Below are 21,253 nucleotides of genomic sequence, written 5' to 3'. Positions count from 1 at the left end.
TTCTTAACAGTACTGAATGCTGCAGAAAAGTCAAGGAAGACAAGGAAAGGAAAGTACTTGTGGGTTTTATCAAGAAAGGTGTCATCGATCATTTAGCAAGAATAGTTTCAGCACCACAAAAATGGGTTCAAATGGTAGCAAGGGTGGGATTTGACCATACAATTTATCATTCTAACATGAATACTTTTGAGAATGAAGGAGATACTAAAACAAATAAAAATTATATATTTTAAAAATATTTATTTAGTGCTCAACACATTGGTTTTATCGTACTGGTGAATCTATAAAATTCTTTATTCAGTTGTTTTATGCCTGGGAGAGAGGCCTTTAAAGTAGGTCCTGTGGGAGAAAGAATTGTCAATCCTCGAGAAGGGGAAAGGTTGAAAGATTCTCCTCATTCTTGGACACTTTGTACATGAAGTCTTTTAGAAAAGTTAAGAGGACTGATTCCTTAGACTTCTCAGGCTACAGGCAGGCTTTCCTGGATCTTGCAAGCCTGAAAACCAGACATTTATATGTAGGTTGGCTGGGGCTGGGGAAGTGGTGATTACAAATTTGGGGATGATTGGAGAGTCAAGTCAGGGAGATGGAAGGCAGCAGAAGCAGCCAACTGAAAACTGTTGGATGGATGATTTTCCTCTATTGTTTCCAAAGGCCTAGAGTAACCACTCAGTGGTTTTCCTGGTTGGCACAGGCTTAATGCAGTCTTCCCCTCTGTTTTGGATTGAATTATGTCCCCCCAAAAATGTGAGTATCAACTTGGTTAGGCCATGATTCCTGGTGTTGTGTGGTTGTCCTCCATTTTGTAATTTTAATTTTATGTTAAAGGGGATTAGGGTGGAATTGTATAATACTAAGGTCACATCCCTGATCCAATGTAAAGGGAGTTTCCCTAGGGTGTGGTCTGCACCACCTTTTATCTTACAAGAGATAAAAGGGAAGGGAAGCAAGCAGAGAATTGGGGACCTAATACCACCAAGAAATCAGCACCAGGAGCAGAGTGCATCCTTTTGGATCCGGGGTCCCTGTGCCTGAGAAGCTCCTCGACCAGGGGAAGATTGATGAGAAGGACCTTCCTCCAGAGCCAACCGAGAGAGAAAGCCTTCCCCAGGAGTGGATGCCCTGAATTTGGACTTCTAGCCTACTTTACTGTGAGGAAATAAATTTATCTTTGTTAAAGCCATCAACTTGTGGTATTTCTGTTATGGCAGATGACTAAGACACCCTCCAAGTAGAGGACTGTGGACTAGCCCCAGCCAGGACCAGGAAGAGGTATAATATTCAGCAACCTGGAAAAAAGAGGTGTGAGTAGTTGGGCTGAAATGAAACTCCTCTGTTGCACCCTTCCTCTCCCCAGTTAAGTAGTGATAGGTGCAAATTATGTTGGGGCTTTCTTCTGAGAGCTCCAGACTCACTCTGCCCTTCCAAAGTTATCATTTATCATAATGTGAGGTCTGCCCATTGCTCATGCACTTTTTGTGCTATTAGGCATGATGGCAGAAGCTGAAGGTGCAAGTGGAGTTTGACCAAGCCTTTCCTGGCTGATTTCAACGCAAATATTAAAGAAAACCTGCCTGAACAAGTATGATTCCTGGCAACAGGGTGTATTTTCACTCTAGCACAAAAAATAACAAAATGAACACAGGGAGTAGAGTCAACCCCCTCAAGAAGTCTGGCATTGAAGAGGTAGAAAGACATAGGTGTTGAAGGAGGGGTTGAAAAAGGATATTTTAAGATATAAATGGATTGACCATGTCTAACAGAAAGGTTGGAGGTTCAAGTTCTCCCAGTGACACCTTGAAAGACAGGCCTAGAAATCTACTTCTGAAAAATCAGCCGTTAAAAACCCAAAGAAACACAGTTCTACTCTGACACATAGGGTAATCATTAGTCAAAATTGACTCTAGAGAAACTGGCTTAGTGGTTTTTTTTTTTTTTTTTTTTTTTTTTTTTTTAATATATAAATAGGAAAGGACAAATAGGAAATATATTATTCTCATCATAAAATGATAAGAAGGCTTCTCACAATAATGGCCTTGTTTGATGCGATCCCAATCTAAATCACAATGGTACTTTTATCTGAAATTTGGAAAACTACTTCTGAAGTAGAGAAGAAATATAAATAAATAAGAATAGCAGATGAAAACATTTGAATGAAGTTAATTATAGGAGACTAGCACTATATCATATACAAACTTATAAAGCCACAGCTTCCTATAAGGAATCCTTGTAGATTCCTGACAATATCCCTTTGTCCTTGGTTGCGTGCTCCTTTGCCAGCTTAGGACATATATTTTTATGTCACAAAAAAGCACATTGCTGCTGGCTAAATGGCATGGATAACCCTTACCACAGAAATTCAGAGAAATGGGAGATGTCAATTTAAGTTAAAGTGATTAGAAATGGCTGTTTGAAAAAGCAGAGATTAATCTGGATCTTCCATAGGCCAGTGTTTCTAAATGAGTGAGAATAATAATCTCTTCCACATATGAAATAAAAGAGAATATGTCATCATAATATCTGAAATAACCCCATTTAAATACAAAATTGAATAGTATACACTACAGCAATATAAGTATTCTTCCATTCATTAAAAGTATCTTCTCAGAGGATATATTTTATGTGACATTAACGGAATTTCTTAAGAAGAAGAGAAAATTGAAAAAAAATAAAAGGACATGAAAGTCATAGAAGATGCTATTTAACAATCGAAAGTGCCTAGATTTAGTACAGTAAAGCCAGATCTCTTCTCTGTGAAAAAGTAGAAAAAGATTTGTAAATCCAACTGTCATCTCCAAGCTTCCAAAAAAAAAAAATCTAAGTCACTGCCAAGAACAAACTGTTTTGAGATCTGGGATATTTTTGTACAGAAACACTGTTATTTCTGGTGGTTTTGCAAATACGGGAATAAGTTTTTTTCTCATAATCTCAGGATCTGTTCCTCCATACTCTTTCCTGGTGGCGCATTGGTTAAGAGCTCAGCTGCTAACCAAAAGGTCAGAAGTTCTAATTCACCAACTGTTCCTTGGAAACACTATGGGGTAGTTCTACTTTATCCTGTAGGGTCGCTATGAGTTGAAATCGACTGGACAGCAACAGGTTTGGTTTTTGGTTTGGGGCTACTCAACCTTAGCCTCTGTTTCCTGCATTCCAGACTTGGTTCCTGCAACAATCTGGATGGGCCACCTCAAAATGTTGCAGAACAAGTTATTTTGTCGAGAGCGTAGACGTAGGTCACGAACTCTAAAAAACACAGGCCTAAGACAAACCAGAGTACGACTCAGACCTGTGTCAGCCATTTTGGTTATGTCAAGCACCTCATTTTTTTATATATAATTTTATTTATTTTGTTGTTGTTGTTGAGAATACACACAGTTGTTGTTGAGAACGTACACCAATTCAACTGTTTCTACATGTACTTCATTCAGTGACACTGATTATAATCTTTGAGTGTGCAACCATCCTCACCCTCCTTTTCTGAGTTGTTCCTCCCCCATTAACATAAACTCACTGCCCCCTAAGTTTCTTATCTAATTTTTCAAGTTGCTGTTGTCCATTTGACCCCATATAGATAGTTCTTATACGAGCATAATGCTCAAGGTGAATATATTTTTTTTACTAGTTCAGCTAAACTATTGTTTGGTTTTAAGAAGACTTCAGGACATATTTTTGGTTTAAGGTTTATAGATTATCTCAGGGCAATAGTTTCAGTTTTAGAGTGCTGTTTCATATCAAAATGTTGGCAGCTGGAAAAGTCAGATCTTAAAGATGCCTTAAGCTCATGTCCTGGGGTAGTTACACTGACGTGACCTTATCTCCTTCAAGGTTGCAGACTTCTTGTAATGCTATGACTTGATCAAGCCTGATCTTTATGAAACAAAGCTACCCAGTTCTCTTTAAATCCATGTACGTCATTCTCAATACGGACCTGTTGCAGGAAAGATAAACGTGTTCTGGGAGATACTTATGTCCTTGATAAAAGAAAGCACAAAATGTAAACAATTTTTTTTTTTAATGTGTTAAGTGAATTGATAATGACACAAAAAAAGTATCATGAAAATATATGAGCTAATCATGGTACAATTACCAATATATGTATATAGTCAGAAAATTTGGGTTTAATTTATTTCTATTAAACAGTCATTTTCAAAATAAAATAATGATTCTCATATAGATATAAAAATGAACATGGGTTAAATATTTTATTTTATTTATTATTGAGAAAACTGGTAAGATGTTACAAGTAGTTCAAAGGGGAATTCAAAGAACACCCAAGTTTATAGATAAGGAATATTGAAAGGAATATGCAAATGGGAGGCAAAATTGACCTCTTTCATAGAGAGGAAGGAAAGTCAATTGAATTTTCACTGGAGAGAATTTACATGACTACAGACAAAAATGTTTGCATTGCTCTTCCTTATTTTCAATTTAAAGAGATGTAGAAAATAAATAAAAAATAAACACTGCATAATAAGAAAATTCTAATAGAATGCTGTAGATGATGCATAGCTTTCCACTGAAGCACAGAAGTGTCCTTCCACATCCCCTGCCCATATTAGCTGTGTGACCCTTAACATTTTCCTTAACATGTGATAGAGCATCAGTTTTCATTATGATAAAACCAAAAAACCAAAGTAGGTGCCATCAAGTCAATTATGACTCCTAGTAACCCTCTAGGACAGAGTAGAACTGTCTCATAGGGTTTACAAGACTATAATCTTTACAGAAGCAGGCAGCCACATCTTCCTCCCAAGGAGTTGCTGTTGAGTTTGAACAGCCAACATTTCAGTTAGCATCAGAGAGCTTAATCAGCATGCCACCAGGGCTCTTTTTTTTCCACTTTAAATGTCTGTTAAGAGAATCTAATAAGATAATGTGTAAGGCACACAGCCTAACACCTGCCTTCAATGACCATCCATGACTCCATTAGGAATGGCTCAGCATTGTCCAGTTTATTACAAATTTTGGTAAAGTAAAGGAGAAAGAATATTAATGTTCAGAATATAAAATCAAAAAACCAAACCCATCGAGTCAATTCCAACTCATAGAGACCTTACGGGACAGAGTAGGACTGCTTCATAGGGTTTCCAAGGAGCAGCTGGTGGATTCGAACTGCCAACATTTTGGTTAGCAGCTGAGCTCTTAACCACTGTGCCATCAGGGCTCCATTCAGAATATATATTAAGCAAAAAATAAATACATAAATAAAATGCGTATTAAAAAGTAACTCATTCTACTCTCATAGTATAATGCCTAAATAAATGTCAATTTTGAGGCAAATTTTCTTTGTCATTTTTTAGAAAATAAAGCTATGATTTCTATTAAAAAAAAAAGTCAAATGACTTAAAATTGAAGAACCTAATCAAGAATTTGATTCAAAAAAAGGCCTTGATTAAGGTTTGGGATAGTTTTGGGTAACAGAATACTGACAGAGTTCGATTCCGTATTTACACCTATAGAGTTTAAGTGGGGTCACTTTGAGCTTGGAGGATTGGAATCAGTCAGATTTGAACTAAGCTTTGAAGAAAGGATAAACAAAGAGATGGAATAGAGAATTTCCTGAATTTTGATTTATGTGAAAATGTTGCAGATACTGGAAGCTACTTAGTAAAAATATGAGAAGTGATTGAGAAGACGCATTTGTCTGTAGTGTAGCATAGAATGGCTGTGTTGAAGATATTTACACATTATTTAATGGGAAAAATAAGAAATACAAGGTTGAAAAAGCTTTCGAGGAAGATCAAATAATACATAGCATGCATCAGATAAAGGGCTGTAGACAGAACACCCGCATGGCATTTCTTTAGCTACCACATTCATTTTTGTACCACAGAATTTTTATATTGAATATTTATCAAAAAAGCTCATATTTTTAGTTTTGGATTATTACAAATACAGCTGTGATGTTATCTCCATACAAGTCCTTGTATGGATGAATATTTTCATTTTCTTAAGTAAATGTCTAGAAGTGACATTTGTTATCATCTTCAAAGTTTATGTTTAACTTTCTAAAATACTTAAAACTGTTGTCCAAATTTTCTGTACCATTTTGCATGCCAACCAGCAGTGTATGAGAGCTTTGTTGCTCCACATCCTTGCCTACAATAGTACCAGACTGGAAACAACCTAAATATCCATCAATTGGTGAATAAATTCCAATTTTGGTATTTCTTACACGATAGGATTCTACTCAACAATAAAAAATAATAATAGTAAAAAAGAATGAAATATTTACACATGCAACAACATGAATGAGTAACAAAAGAATTACGCTGAGTGAAAATAGCCCAATACAATGCTAGCTAATTTGTATGCGATTCTATAAAAGTCAAATCTATAGTGATAGAAATAGATTAGTAGTTTTCAGGGGCTAGGGTGCAGGGGAGGGGAGTTCCTACAAAGGGAAGAGGATAATTTGAGGTGATGGAAATGTTTTATATTTTGTTTGTGGTGATGGTTACACAACCATATGTAACTGTTAAAACCCATTGAACTAGGCACATAAATTTGTACATTTTATTTTATGTAAATTAGATATAGTTGAACCAAGCTGATTGTTTAAAAGCTTGTTATTTGGACCTATCTTCTTGAGCTGTCTGTACAAAAATCTTATAATTCTTTCTGTTCTTACTATGGCTTTAGTGCATTTTACATCAAAATCATGTTTTAGGCATCTTCAGTTTACCACCAACTTCCCAAATGATTTTATGAAACTAGATGGGATCTTGAACAGCTAATCTTCTGAGGACCTTAATGTATCCAAATGGTGAACCTGAAAAGGTGAATTTATCACTTAGTCCTCTTGGACTTGGACTCTATCGTTCTACTGTCAATAAGCATATTTTAGAGAAACTCACTAAATATATTTAATATTCTTCTTTATGAAGTTAGCTACTTTGTTAATTAAAAAAAAAGATATATCTAAGTTGATGAATTCTTTCTGAAAAAACTCTGGCTGTGTGTATGTTTGATTTTTGTTTTTATTATTTCCTTGTTTTATGTTGTTTTTCAGATTATTAATGTTATGTTTATAGGTTTCACCGAAATGAATAAAATAGAGTATATGTAATGAGTCTAAAAATGCATGTATGTCACTTGATGTGACGATACTATATTTAAATAGATAGTCTCTTCATGCAGAGCTTCATTTTCCATTTGAGAGGCAGACATTCCCCTAGTTAGCTATTTGCAACAACTGTGTCTGGCTTGATCCCAGGTGCAGAAGACAGATGATGACTTGGTCTGACAACATTTCCATTTCCTTGGTAAGGATCACTTATGAAATGTCTTTAATCATTTATGAGTACGTTTCATTTGCTGTTTACTGCAAATAGTTTGGCTCTGCTGGGTTTGACAGCTTTCAGACATTCTGCAAAGAGCTGCAATAATAGCATTGACAACGTCATTTACAAATGAGGCACACACAGTACGAACAAAACTACTGATACACTCTAAGTAATATGATAATGGGATGGCAAGCGGTATGGAAAACAAGTTCAAAATGAGATTGTACCACCCTGTAGGAGAGTTGAATTCCTAGACAAAGGAATGAATTGCTAAAATGCATAACTTTTAATCATGTAAACATCATCTTCATCAAGTTTTCTGAAACTGTGGCTACAGAGAAGTCTGTGTATTTCACCTTTTCTTAATGCTTCTGAAGCCCACTTCCACTGCTGACTACAAATCGTCCACATTGTACTTCTCTCTGACCAGATTGTGAGCCTCTTGAAAGTGAGCCTGTGTCCTTTATCTCTTTTGATCCCTAACGCCTAGCATAGTGTCATACACATATGATCACATTGCTTATATCCATGCTTTCTTCTGATCAAAAAACATTTTTAAAAAAGCAATATGCATGTATATATACATACACAGTATATATATATATGTATAAATATTTTAAAAAGTGATACATATAAGAGAGCAGGTCCAAGATGCTGGCATATTCTGAGAACTCACAGCATTGCCCTTACAACAAAGACCTAAGAAAACATTGAATCAGATATAGATGACAACTTTGGAACCCTGAGCATCAAGGGAAAACCGAAGAATTGGACCGAGTGCCAGGTGGAAGGAGAGACTGTATAAAAAATAGTGGACACGGAGAATTATGGATCATCAATACCCTGCCAGCTGAACCTGACCATCATGGCCATATTGAGGCAAAACAAGCAGTATTCCCAGCCAAAGCCCCAGCACCTGGTACTGCCAAGCAGGAGCATCCCTGCACCCATATCCAGAGCCAGGCAGGAGCAACACCTCTCCTGCAAGTTAAGTACTCACCACACTTATCCCCCCAGGCCCCTGTGTCAGAGGCCCATGGACCTGCAGTGCACTCCCATCCCCCTCACACAGACACCCCCACATACGCTTGTATACTGGTAGCAACCCCACCCAGCCCACTCCTTGTTCAAGGAGATGGTGGACCAGCGGCACCCCCTTCTCCAGAAAGCCACCCACACTGGGGGCCTGTGAACCAGTGGCACACCCTCCCCAGCATCATGCTCTAGTTGATGGGAAGACACCCTCCAAGTGTGTGCCTGTGGACTGGTGGTACCCCTCCTACCTTGCCCCCCCCCACTATCCACTCCCTGTAACTGGAGGCTCGTGCCTTCTCTGACCACCCCCATGCAACCCCACCTACCTAGGGCCAGCAGTGTGAATTCCTGTGCCACTCACCCAGTGACCAATGACCTGCGCACCCTGGCCCTGATGCCCCAGCAACTGGTGCTGCACACAGACAACTCCCAACCCAGCGACCAGTGAGAAGGCTCCCTGTACCCCTGGCCAGGTGACTGGCTGGACAGATACATCACCTTGCCGGCAACATCAATGACATCTTGACAGCCATTAGCTACACTTCTGCCAAATGATGAGCAGGAGACCCTAGTGCCCTCATCTAACAACCACTTGGCTGCAAGAGCACACTTTCCAAGCCCAAACACTTTTCACAGGCTGTCTGCACTTGCACTGGAACCTATTGATACCTCACCACTTACTGAAACCCAGTTCATCCATGCACAGTGGGCATACCTCATCCATTTAGGTAGCACTCTTCACAGTGGATATGAAGAAGTCCTACCCTGACCTCCAGAGAATGCAGTAACTGCTAGCATTACATTTAATGCCTCAGAGACAGCAGACTGTTATAAATTCCATGAAGAAACAGGATAATACGGCTCAAACAAGCAAGCAAAATAAAGAGGCAGAAAGCCTTCCTAAGGAAGAAATGGTAATAGAACTACCTAACAAGACATTCAAAATATGTATATAACAGCCTCAAAGAGATCCAGCAAAACACAGTCAAAACCCTAGAAAAATTCAGAAAAATAATACAAGAACAAAATGACAAAACAAACAGACAACTAGAAACCATACAAAAACAACTAGAAATCAAGAAGATTAACAATAAAATATCAGAAATAGTTAACTCAATATGTGGACATAGAAGTAGAATTGAATCAATGGGAGAAAGAATCAGGGAAATAGAGGCCAAATCCCTTGATACAAATTTGTTTGAGGAACAATTAGAAAAGAAGAATGAAGAAAAATGAAGAAAGCCTAAGAATTATGTGGGACACTATCAAGAGGAATAATTTATGCATAACTGGAATTCCAGAACAGAGGGATTAAAATAAATAAATAAAGCACAAAGAGAATTATGGAAGATTTATTGGAGAAAACTTCCCTAACATTATGAAAGATGAGACGTTTTCCATCCAAAAAGCTTAATGAACCCCACACTGGATAGACCCCAAAAGAAACTCACCAAGCTATATCATAATCAAACTTTCCAAAACCAAAGAAAAAAGAAAGAGTTCTGAGAGCAGCTCATTAAAAATGGAATATCACCTACAAAGGGGCAACAATAAGACTAAACTGATTTTTGGCGGAAACCATATGGCAAGAAGGCAATGATGTGACATTTATAAAACCATGGAAAAAAATTGCCAACCAATAATCATATATCTATCTAGAAAAATTGTTTTTCAAATACAATGGCAAAACTAGGACATATCCAGATAAACAGAAATTAAGGGAATTTGTAAAATCTAGACTAAACTTATAAGCGATATTAAAGGGAGTCTTCCAGGCAGAGAACCAACAATATCAGACAATAACTCGAGATAAGGACACACAACAGCATCACCCTGATACCAATCCAGATAAAGAATACTCAGAAGCAAAATAAAGCTGCAAAACTGAAAACAGGGAACCAGAAATGTTTGTCTGTAAATGAAGACAACTTCAAAACAGGAAGTGGGAACAAATGATGCACTTAAAGAACTTCCATATGGAGAAGAATCAAGGCAATATCAAGATATAATAGAGTGTTTTAAACTTAGGAAGACAAAGGTAAATTTCGGAGTAACCAAAAAAATAATAATAATCAATCTACTCAGCAAAATAAGGAAGAAAATAAAAAATGACTCAGAAAACACAAAATCAACCAAATGAAAGAAAGGAAAATAAAATCCATAGACAAAAATAATGGCACAAAAATTAAGCAGAACAAAGAAACTGTTAACACCACAAAACAAAACAAAAAGCATAAAAAAATGACTGCAGTAAATTCATACCTATCAGTAATCACACTGAATGTAAATAGTTTAAATGCACCAGTCAAGAGAGCCAGTGGCAGAAGAGATAAAAAATGACCCATCAATATGTTGCTCACAAGAGACACATTTTAAATACAAAGTCATACATAGGTTAAAAATCAAAGGATGGAAAAAATGTATCAAGCAAATGGTAACTAAAAGAGAGAAGGAATGGCAATAATAATCTCTAATAAAATAAACTTTAAGTCAAAATCCATTATATGAGACAAGAAAGAGCACTATACAATGATTAAAGGGTCAATCCACCAAGAGGATATAACCATAATAAATATTTATGCACTCAATGAGAGAGCTCCCAAATACATAAAGCAAACTCTAACAGAACTGAAAAGAGAAATAGACAGTTCTACAATAATACTAGGAGACTTTAACACACCACTTTTGGTGATGGACAGAACAACTAGAAAAAAACTCAACAAAGATACAGAAGATCAAAATAACACAATCAACCACTTGACCTCATAGACATATACAGAACACACCACCCAACAGCAGCACAGTACACATTATTCTTCAGCATACATGGATCATTTTCCAGAATAGACCATGTTTTAGGCCACAAAGTAGGACTCAACAAATTCAAAAACATTGAAATAATACAAAGTATCTTCTCTGATCATAATGCTGTAGAACTAGAAATCAATAACAAAGAATAAGGAAAAAAATTAAATACATAGAAACTGAATAACACCTTACTTAAAAACTCTGGGTAATAGAAGAAACAAAAAATAAAATAATTCCCATAGTCAAATAAGAATGAAAACATAGCATACCAAAAACTTTGGAAGAGCAAAAGCGGTGCTCAGAGGAGAATTTATAGCAATAAATGCACATGTCAAAAAAGAATTGGTCAAAATCAACAGCGTAACCTTATGACTGGAACAAATAGAAAAGGGCCAGCAAAAGAAACTCACAGTCATCAGAAAAAAGACAATAATAAAGATCAGAGCAGAAATAAATGAAATAGAAAACAGAAAAATAATAGAATCAACAGTCCTAGAAGCTGGTTCTTTGAAAGGATCAATAAAGTCGACAAACAGTTGGCCAAACTGACAAAGAAAAAAAAAATGAGAAGATGCAAGTAACTAAAATAACCAATGAGATGGGTGACATTACAGCAGAACCAAATGGTTTAAAAATGATCATAACAGAGTATTATGAAAAATTGTACTACAACACATTTCAAAACCTAGAAGAAATGGACAAATTTCTATAAACACATTTGCTACACAAACTAATGCAAATAAAGTAGAAAATTTGAAAAGTTCCATAACGAAAGAAGAAATTGAAGAAGTCAAAAAAATTCCCAACCAAGAAAAAAGCCTCAGCCCAGAGTTTCACTAGAGAATTCTACCAAACATTCAGAGAAGAGCTGACAGCAATTCTACTCAAAGTATCCCTAATTCATTCTATGAAGCCAGCATAACCCTGATACCAAAGCCTGGCAAAGACATCACTAAAAAAGAAAATTACAGAGCAACACCCATCAAGAATATAGACTGAAAGAATTTCAGTAATAGTCTAGCCAACAGAATTCAACAGAACATCAAAAAAAAAAAAAAAAAAATTCTGATCAAGTGGGTTTCACACTAGGGATGCAAATGTGGTTCAACATTAGAAAATCAATCATAGTAATTCACCACATAAATAAAACAAAGGAAAAGAATCATATGATCATCCTTTTCTGATAAAAATTCTCAGCAAAATAGGAATAGAAGGGAAATTCCTCAACATAATTAAAGGCATATATGCAAACCCAATAGCCAACATTATTCTCAACAGAGAAAGATTGAGAGCATTTCCCTTGAGAATGGCAACAAGACAAGGATGCCCTTTATCACCATTCTTATTCAATATTGTACTGGAAGTCCTAGCTAGAGCAATAAGGCAAGAAATGGAAATAAAGGGAATTTAAATTGGAACGCAAGAAGTAAAACTATCCATACTCACAGCTGACAAGATCATATGCACAGAAAATCACAAAGACTCCACAAGAAATTTACCGGAACTAACAGAAGAATTCAGCAAAGTGGCAGAGTACTAGGTCAACATACAAAAGTCAGTTGAGTTCCTCTACACTAACAAGGAGGATTCTTAAAAGAAAATCAAGAAAACAATACCATTTACAGTAGCCCCCAAAAGGATAAAATACTTAGGAATAAACCTAACCAGGTACGTAAAAGACTTATACAATGAAAACTATAAAACATTACCGTAAGAAACTAAAAGAGATATACATAAATGGAAAAACATTCCATGCTCATGGATTGCAAGATTTAACACAGTGAAAATGTCAATACTACCAAAAGCACTCATAGATATAATGCAATCATAATCCAAATCCCAACAACATTCTTTAATGAAATGGAAAAACTAATCTCCAACTTTATATGGAAACGAAGCAATATTGAATAGCTAAAGCAATATTGAAGAAGAGGAATAAAGTAGGAGGCCTCATGCTTCCTGATCTCAAAACTTACACATCCGTGGTAATCAAAACAGGCTGTTACTCTTTCAGTGACAGACACATAGACCAATGAAATAGAATGGAGAATCCAGAAGTAAATCTATCTATCTACATGCAACTGATCTTTGATAAAGGATCAAAATCCATTCAGTGGGGAGGAAACAGTCTCTTTAACAAAAGATGTTGACAAAACTGAATATCCATATTGATAAGGTTGTAATCTCTAAAATATATAGAAAACTTCAACAACTCAACAACAAAAAGAAATAATCCAATCAAAAACTGGGCAAAGGACATGAACAGACACTTCAGCAAAGAGGACATTTAGACAGTCAATAAATACACGTAAAGATGCTCCCGATCATTAGCCGTTAGAAAGGTGCAAATCAAAACTACAATGAGACAAGCTCTTACCCCTGCAAAAATGACAGTGATCAAAAAAACAGAAAACAACAAATGCCGATGAGGTTGAGGGGGGATTAGAACTAATACACTGCTGGTGGGATTGTAAAATGTTACAACCAATATGGAAAACATTATGGCGCTTCCTCAAACAGCTAGAAATAGAAATACCTTATCGTCCAGCAATCCCACCCCTAAGTATATATCCTAGAGATATAAGAGCAGTGAGATGAATAGATATATACACACCTATGTTCATTGCTGCATTATTTACAATAGCAAAAAGATGGAAACAACCTAAGCGCCCATCAAAGGGTAAATGAATAAGCAAACTGTGTTACATATACAATGGAATACTACACAACTATAAAGAATAATGAGGAGTCCATGAAACATCTTTTAACATGGATGAATCTGGAGGACATTATGCTGAGTGAAATATGTCAATCAAAGACAAATATTCTATGGTCTCATTATTATAAAAAATCAAGAATAGATATACATGCAAAAAGCTATTTGTTGGTTACTGGGAATGGGAGAGAAACAGATGGGGAATCCTTTCTAGATAACAGACACTTGTTACTTTTAGCAAAATGGGAAAGACAAGACCAAATGTAGGTGAAGTCAGCACAACGTGACCAAGGTAAATAAAGACACTAAGAAGTACAAGAGAAAGGGGACAATTTTGGTAAATGCTATAACATATACAATTTTGCTACAACAGTAAAAACAACCAAAAATATGTGTGTGGTTACACAGGTAGATATGGATGCACAGGTGTGTATAGAAATGCAAACGTAAGTAAATGCATAAGCATGTATAGGTGTATGTGTGAGCTGCACGTATATCTACATTTATAACAAACCACATATGGGGCACAGTTATGAAGTCTTGCTAGATATATCCAAGCAGTTTGAGGGATTTGTTTATTGGGTTAGAAGGCCTGGAACTATAGTCTCAGGGGACAACTTAGTCAATTGACATAACATAGTTCACATAATATAGTTCATAGTTTTACATCCTAGATTGGTGAGTAGCACTTGAGGTTCTAAAAGCTTGCAAGCGCCCACCCTAAGATACAACTATTGGTCTCTACTTGTGTGGCGCAAAAAAGAATGATGGTAATCAAAGTCTCAAAGAAGAAAATAGTCCACAGGACTAATAGCCCACAAGAACCACAGCCTTCTCTAATCTGAGACCAGAAGAACTAGATGGTGCCTGGCTACCACTATGGAAGAATATTGAACTTACCACGGATTGCCAGAAGAACAAACAAATCTGTCTTGGAAGAAGTACAGCCAGAATGCTCCTTTGAAGGGAGGATGACAAGACTTCTTCTCATGTACTTTGGACATATTATCAGGAGGGACCAGTCCCTGGAGAAGGACATCGTACTTGGTGAAGTAGAGGGTCATTGAAAAAGAGGAAGACCTTCAACAAGATGGGTTGACACAGTGGCTGCAGCAATGGACCCAAACATAGCAAAAATTGTGAGGATGGTGCAGGACAGAGCAGTGTTTTGTTCTGTTGTACACAGGGTCGCTATGAGTTGGAACCGATTCGATGGTACCTAACAAAAACAACAACGACTACTGACTGTTCAGAAGGTCCTGGATAGAATGGGAGAAAAATGTAGAACAAAACTCAAATTCTTCAAAAAAGGCCTGACTTACTGGACAGATCGAGACTAGCGGAACCCCCGAGATTGTCACCCTAAAATATCCTCTGATTTTGTATTTGAAGCTCTTTCTGTAGGTCACGTTTCAGTCAAATAACAGATTGGCTTATAAAATAAACAATATCACCATGAGTAATGTGCTCCCTTAAACAATTAACTACATGAGACCAAACTGTCAACATTTACCCAAAAGCAAAGATGAGAAGGCAATGAAGGGAAGAGAAGCTAGATCAATGGAAATAGAACAAACAGGATAGAAATAATAAGAATGCTGACCCATTGTAAAAATTATAACCAATGGCTTGGAAAAATATGTATAAAAATTGTTAAAGGGGAACCTAATTTGCTGTGTAAACTTTCACCTAAAATACAGTAAAATATTATTGAAAAAACTGATCTATATAAATGTATACATATATATACTTGTATGTGTGTGTGTATCTGTGTGTGTGAATTGCAATGAAGCACGAATTCATCAGGGCATGATTTTCAAAGTCTTGATACACACACTGTCTTTGGCTTGACATAGTGGATTTGAAAGAAGATTCGTAAATGACTCCCAAGCATCAGGTGGGAAGGATCAACCCTTATCACTGGGACAGGTTTTATAGGTGAAAAAATATCAATACGTTGGCATTCCTTCACCATGCATTTTTAATATTATCATAGTCTAGTTATTTATTTTTTTGCCTTCGTGAATCTGTATTTTCTATTTCTTGTGATGATTTTGAATGTGGAGTTATGCTAAACTCACCATTTGATAAAATGGGATTAAAATAAGAATATCAGTTTACATCTTACTATAAAAATCAAATTTCCAGAATCTGTTTTATATGGTAATATTTAGATCTTTTAACTCTTTAAATCCACTCTTGAGAATTTATCCCAAAGACATATATCCATGCAAGCAAAAAGTACGTGTTTGTGTGTGCGTGTGTGTGTATGTGCATGATAATAGAGAGAGTCAGTATCTGGGTGGTGCAAATGGTTAATGAGCTCAGTTGGCCACCAAAAGGTTAGAGGTTCAAGGCCACCCAGAGGTGCCCAGGAATAAAGGCCTGGCTATCTATGTCCAAAAAAAATCAGAAAAACCTATGCAGCACAGTTCTACTCTGACAAATATGGAGTATCCATGAATTGGGTCAACTCAATGGAAACTGGTTAATTACACACACACACACACACACACACACACAGAGACATGTGTGTGCGTGTGTGTAGACTGTATAGATGTACGTATATACATATATATTGTTAGTACGACAGCATATATAATAACTCAAAATAAAAAAATCACAAATATTCAAAGAAGCAAAACGATTTAATAAAAGATATGCCAATATATAAAACATTTAAACTTTTTTAAAAAACTATCATATTGTACCACTACTTTAGTAACGGTATAAAATCTTCTGGAGTGCAATATTTTGTACTGAAGACTCTTCTGATTTTGCTGTCCTATTCTGTTATTATGCACTTCTATTGTATTTTATTTATTAATGTTACTGATTACTGAGTGTGCACTTCATACCAGGCAGTGATCTAAGAGCTGTAATGCACTACCTTATTGAATGTTCACAATGATACTTTGAGCTGGGTACATTATCATCATTTTAAAGAAGAAAAAATTGAAGCACTGGGCATTAAGTATCTCCCACAAGGCCACACATTCATTAGGCAGTGGGATTGTTCTCAGGCCATGTGAATCCATTGCCCTCAATCTTAGCCTCTAAGCTATGTATCATCTCATCGGATGTAAGTACTTTTTAGATGCTGTTCCATGTGGTGTCTTAAACGATACAAGGTCAAAATAACAATAACAACAAAAAAAGTATTTGTCTATCATTATAGAAGTATGGAAAACTCCTAAAACACAACAGTCAGTGAAAAAAATGGTTCTAAATGCTGCAAATGTTGTGTATACATAACAACATATCTGTGTGGGAATTAAAACTAAACAAATATCAAGCCTATCTTCTTAGAATTGCGGCAGAACGAGTCTTTTACCTTTATTCAAATTGTTCTTTAAGCTGTTTTATCAATTTCTCATAACAAGTAACATTGGATCACTCAGACACAATTAGCAGAAACTTTTCACAGGAAAACATATTTATGACTTTGAAATTCTAATGAAATGTTTGCTGACTTCCATACAGGTAAGAAAATATATTCTCATATGACCTAGGTTTGTCTATTGTCTTTCAATTTCTAGAACCTTAAATGTAAGATCAGTTAGTAGGTTAGGTTCAAATGCAGTAGTGAGTCTACCTTGCTTTTCATGACATCTCTAGTGCTATATAGAACCCAGAACAGAGTAGAATTTTAATAAGCATTTATGAAGTTAATTCATCAATTACAGAGCAAATGAAACCTTTTCTCCAAGTAAAACTCTCCTGAGATCCAAATGGAACACTTAAGGCCACACAGAATGTTTACTAGTAGGAGAGCTGACACTTGAATCCAGCTCACAAGATCCAAATCATGCTCAGTGCAGTGAGTCAGGCGAGCAGGGACTCTGAAGTTAGCTGGCCCTTGGTAAACCACCTCCTCCCTCTCAACTTTGTGTACGCTATATATCAACTGAGAAGTGTGCCTTCATAACTCACTGCTGTCGTTGTTAGGTGCCATTGAGTCATTTCCAACTCATAGGGACCCTATGTACTACAGAATGAAGCACTGCCTGGTCCTGTGCCATGCTCACAATTGTTGTTATGCTTGTGCCCATTGTTGCAGCCACTGTGTCAGTCCATCTCATTGCGGGTTTTCCTCTTTTTTGCTGACCCTCTACTGTACCAAGCATGATATCTTTCTCCAGGGACTGATCCCTCCTCATAACATGTCCAAAGTATGTAAAACATATTCTCGCCATCCTTGCTTCTAAGAAGCATTCTGGCTGCACTTCTTCCAAGACCGATTTGTTCATTCTTTTGGCAGTCCATGGTATACTCAATATTCTTCAACAACATCGCAATTCAAAGCCATCAATTCTTCTTCGATCTTCCTTATTCATTGTCCAGTTTTTGCACGCATATGATGTAACTGAAAAATACCCCAGCTTAGGTCAGGCGCACCATAATCTTCAAGGTGATGTCCTTGCTCTTCAACACTTTAAAGAGGTCTTTTGCAGCAGATTTGCCGAATGCAATGCATCTTTTGATTTCTTGACTGCTGCTTCCATGGGTGTTGATTGTGGATCCAAGTAAAATGAAATCCTTGACAACTTCAATCTTTTCTCCATTTATCATGATGTTCTTATTGGCCCAGTTGTGAGGATTTTGTTTTTCTTTGTGTTGAGGTGTAATCAGTACTGAAGGCTGTGGTCTTTGATCTTCGTCAGTAAGTGCTTCAAGTCCTCTTTACTTTCAGCAAACAAGGTTGTGTCATCTGCATAATGCAGGTTGTTAATGAGTCTTCCTCCAATCCTGATGCCCCGTTCTTCTTCATATAGTCCAGCTTCTCGGATTATTTGCTCAGCATACAGATTGAATAGGTATTGTGAAAGGATACAACCCTGATGCACACCTTTTCTGAATTTAAACCACGCAGTATCCCCTTGTTCTCTTCGAACCACTGCCTCTTGATCTATGTACAGGTTCCACATGAGCACAATTAAGTGTTCTGGAATTCCCGTTCTTCAAACTGTTATCAATAGCTTGTCATGATCCACACAGTCGAATGCCTTTGCATAGTCAATAAAACACAAGTAAGCAGCTTTCTGGTATTGTCTTCTTTCAGCCAGGATCCATCTGACATCAGCAATGATATCTCTGGTTCTGAATCCGGCTTGAATTTCTGGCAGTTCCCTGTCGATATACTGCTGCCGCCGCTTTTGAATGATCTTCAGTGAAATTTTAGTTGCATGTGATATTAATGATATTGTTCAACAAGTTCCACATTCAGTTAGATCACATTTATTGGGAATAGGCATAAATATGGATCTCTTCCAGTCAGTTGGCCAGGTATCTTTCTTCCAAATTTCTTGGCATATACGAGTGAGCACTTCAAGTGCTGTATCCATTTGTTGAAACATCTCAATTGATATTCCATCAATTCCTGGAGGCTTGGTTTTCGCCAATGCCTTCAGTGCAGTTTGGACTTCTTCCTTCAGTACCATCGGTACCTGATCATACGCTAACTCTTGAAATGGTTTAATGTTGACCAATTGTATAATGACTCTGTGTATTCCTTCCATCTTCTTTTGATGCTTCCTGTGTTATTTAATATTCTCCCCACAGAATCCTTCACTATTGCAACTCTAGGCTTGAATTTTTTCTTCAGTTCTTTCAGCTTGAGAAATGCCAAGCACGTCCTTGCCTTTTGATTTTCTATCTCCAGCTCTTTGCACATGCTGTTATAATACTTTACTTTGTCTTCTCAAGCAGCCTTTTGAAATCTTCTGTTCAGTTCTTCTACCTCATCATTTCTTCCTTTTGCTTTAGCTACTCGACGTTCAAAAGCAAGTTTCAGAGTCTTCTGACATCCGTTTTGGTCTTTTCTTTCTTTCCTGTCTTTTTAATGACCTTCTGCTTTCTTCATGTAGGATGTCCTTGATGTCATTCCACAACTCGCCTGGACTTCAGTCATTAGTGTTCAGTGCATCAAACCTATTTTTGAGATGGTCTCTAAATTCAAGTGGGATATAGTCAAGGTCATACTTGGGCTCTCGTGGACTTGTTCTAATTTTCTTCAGTTTCAACTTGAACTTTCATAGGAGCAATTGATGGTCTGCTCCTCAATGGGCCCCTGGCCTTGTTCTAACTGATGATATCTTCCATTGTCTCTTTCCACAGATGTAGTCAATTTGGTTCTTGTGTATTGCATCTGACAAGGTCCAGTCATAACTTACTGACCAGGAGCAAATGAAGAGATGTATGGAGAGTCCTGTGTAGCATACCTGGCACCAGGCAACCTTATAAGCACTCATCTTTCTCATCCATCATCCCTCTTCCATACAGACATATGAGAAGTAAATTGCAGATTCTCCTGAACTAGGTGGGGAAACAAAAGAAAATATTTTGGACTGAAGACATGAGTAAAGAAAGATGAGAGAAGTCACGAGAAATGAGCTTTGTGCCCCAGTCACAGAGCAGAAGACATGAGGCTTCTTAAACACAGCCCTCAATAGAAAGCCTTTGTCTACTGCAGGGGATGCTCTTCTCTAGCCACAGGTTCCAGAAAATTGCTTTCCCTTACAAACATGCCTACTGCTTTTGGCGAGTTTCTTCATTTAAGCAGGAGATTCATCTACAGAGCCAGCAGATAAAAATAATGCCATTATTCATGGGAATGTCGAGCAATTCACTACATAATTCTGAAGTGTTTTGAAAGTATTAAGCACAGCATAAATGCTAAGAAATATTAATTACAATTACACTGATTATAATTGGAGTCAACATTTAAATATAGAATGCAAAGAACATGATTATCTACTATTAGAAACTAGAAAATATTTTTATATCCCCCATTGTCAGGGTCTGCAGTAAGATCAGAGGACATTAAAAATTAAAAATGAAGGCTTGGCACTCAATGGGGAAAGAAGAATCTCTTCAGTAAATGGTGTTGGGAAGTTGGATTTCCACATGCAGAATAAATGAAACAGGATCTGTGCCTCACATCACACATAAAAACAAATTCAGAATGGAATAAGAACTTAAATGCACAAATTAAAACCATAAAATTCTTAGAAGAAAATGCAGGGGCAAGGCTGTTGGGCCTAGCTTTTAAAAATGGATTATCTCATACAAAAACAAAAGCATAAACAGCAAAAGACAGAATACATAAAATTTAAAACTTGGGTTCATCAAAAGACTTTACAAAAAAAAAAAAAAAGTGGAAAGAGGCTACCAACTGGGAGAACATCTTTGAAAATCATATATCTGATAAGAATCTAATAACCAAAATATATATAAAACTTCAACCACTTAACAACAAAAAGATAAATAACCCAATCATAAAGTGGACAAAGGGCTTAAATAGGCATTTCACCAAAGAGAACATTCAAATGGCCACCAAACATGTGAAAAGATGTTCAACATCATTAGCCATCAAAGAGATGCAAACCAAAACCTCAAGGAGATACCA

This window comes from Trichechus manatus, unplaced genomic scaffold (genome assembly GCF_000243295.1).
Source record: "Trichechus manatus latirostris isolate Lorelei unplaced genomic scaffold, TriManLat1.0 scaffold00203, whole genome shotgun sequence".
Lineage (NCBI taxonomy): Eukaryota > Metazoa > Chordata > Mammalia > Sirenia > Trichechidae > Trichechus > Trichechus manatus.
Note: the sequence above shows the minus strand (reverse complement) of the source record.